Consider the following 2,321-nt stretch of genomic DNA (forward strand, 5'->3'; position numbering starts at 1 on the left):
TTGTGAAGGTTTTGAGAAACCAGACTATTTTCATCAATATTATTCAACACACCAAGGTAGGAGGGTTGAAAATGTTCCCTCCTTTAGCTGATATTTAGTAAAAGGGGACAATCATTAATAAATACAAAAATAATAACAGATATGTACACATTTATCAACAATATGAACGACCATAATACTTTCAACATTTCTTCAAAATGTCATAGAAATTTTTTTTGCTCAAAATGTCTCTGTAGCTCAAACCTCAATGGTCAGTTAGAAAACAAACATCATTTCAAAACATAAATTATTATACAAAAAAATAAAGAAAAAGAGAAATCCAACACCGTAGTAATAATTCCTTTTTGAGTGCAAGTCCTGACACACATACAGGAGTTTGTGTTTCTTGCAACATTTAAACCAGAACGGAGAAAAAAAACAACAAAAAAGAAACAATCTTCAAAATAAAATTCTTCCTATATTGACATTACAATGCATTGACACGGCGTTGTTGGTAACACAGACGTTTTTACTTCCCTTGTGTGAACACGTCCTTGTGTGGCACTGCTGGAGACTGCTCTGGAGTCAGTGAAGAGGGAAGCAAGGCCAGTAAGTGCACTTTTGAACATAGGCATGCTGGGATGGAGGAGGGATGGAGGGGGAGATAGTAAAGGAGAAACTAGAAAATTTCCTCTCGGGAAATTTTGAATGGGCCACGGGAGCTACTGCGGGTTGTGCCATCTCTGTCGACATGGGAATCAAACCCACGATCTTAAGGTCAAGACAGAGCTGATCAGACAGACACATGATCATCTTTCTATAAGCACTGATATGGAGGAGCTGTAATCACATTAGGTTAACTGTAACTGTGTGTGTGTGTGTGTGTGTGTGTGTGTGTGTGTGTGTGTGTGTGTGTGTGTGTGTGTGTGTGTGTGTGTGTGTGTGTGTGTGTGTGTGTGTGTGTAACTGTAATCACATGAAGCTGGCTCTAGAGTCTGTGTGTGTGTGTGTGTGTGACTGTAATCACATGAAGCTGGTTCTAGAGTCTGTGTGTGTGTGTGTGTGTGTGTGACTGTAATCACATGAAGCTGGTTCTAGAGTCTGTGTGTGTGTGTGTGTGTGTGTGTGTGTGACTGACTTGACACATAGTTAGTTAGTAGCTGCATCCTGTGTCAGTCTGATTTAGCTGTGTCTCTGTTTATAAACATTTAAACGAGCGCCAGGTGGATTGTTTATGAAGTTAACGAGCTCTGGCCTGAGGATCACAGAGGTTACCACGGCAACTCCAGGTGGTTACCACGGCGATAGGGGCCCCCGCAGGCTGAGACAGACAGAAACGTGGAGAAAAAGAGCCATTTTCTGCCTCTGCACCGGGCTCACATTTAGGCTTAGCATGACAAAACGGTAACTCCTATCAGAACAAAACACAGATCAACGTTGCTCTAAGGACTTACTGAAACTTTTGGTACGATTTGGTGTTTCTACAGTAAATATTTTGGCGACGCTGGCAGTTATAAAACATCAGGCCGTTCTGCTTCTCTCAGAAAATATTTGTATTGGACTCAATGAGGAGCAGAGACAGACGTGGCCGCACTTAGAGGCTCAGAGTTTAAATTCTGTAAGTCTCTCTGATATTTTGAGCAGATGATGAGTGACAGGACAAGTTTGTCTTACAAATTCTGAAAAAATTATGTGTATAGACTGTAAATTGTGGCCGGGCCGAGTTTGGAAAGAGAAAAAATCTGGAGTTTTTCTGGCATTTCTCCCACTCTAACCGATGATGTCACGCACTCTGACACGAACATTCCGTCCAATACACACCCATTATAATCTCATAATTTCTCCAAAAATGATCATGGTCATTGATCAGGGATTGATCAAAAACTATATGACCTATCAAAACGTGGAGTAATACGACAATACACAAGACTTGTGTCTACCGTTTAAAGTTTAAATGGAGTCTCTAGGTGAAAGTATGCCTGAGCAGTAGACGTTTGTTAAACTCCAATGATTGGTCTTTTTCGCTCTTTTTTTTTCGCCCGTCCCATTGACTTACATGCAAAATTTTGCGTAGTTTTTCGCGACTTACGTCGCGAAAAATTCATAAACTGTTGATAAAAGTAATAGCATAGCGATCCCGATCAAGACGCACGTTTTGATATATAATATGTCCTGCAACTCTTCGAGTTGCAGGACTAGTCGCGAATCGAAAAAGCGTCCGGAAGATGAAAAATAATAAAAACTAGGAAAAAATCCACACAATAACAGTAGTGCCCGGGCTTCGCCCGGGCACTGGTCCCAACAGCTATGAAATAGCTGCGATTGCCCGTGGCCCTAATAAG

This window comes from Trachurus trachurus (assembly GCF_905171665.1).
Source record: "Trachurus trachurus genome assembly, chromosome: 23".
NCBI lineage: Eukaryota > Metazoa > Chordata > Actinopteri > Carangiformes > Carangidae > Trachurus > Trachurus trachurus.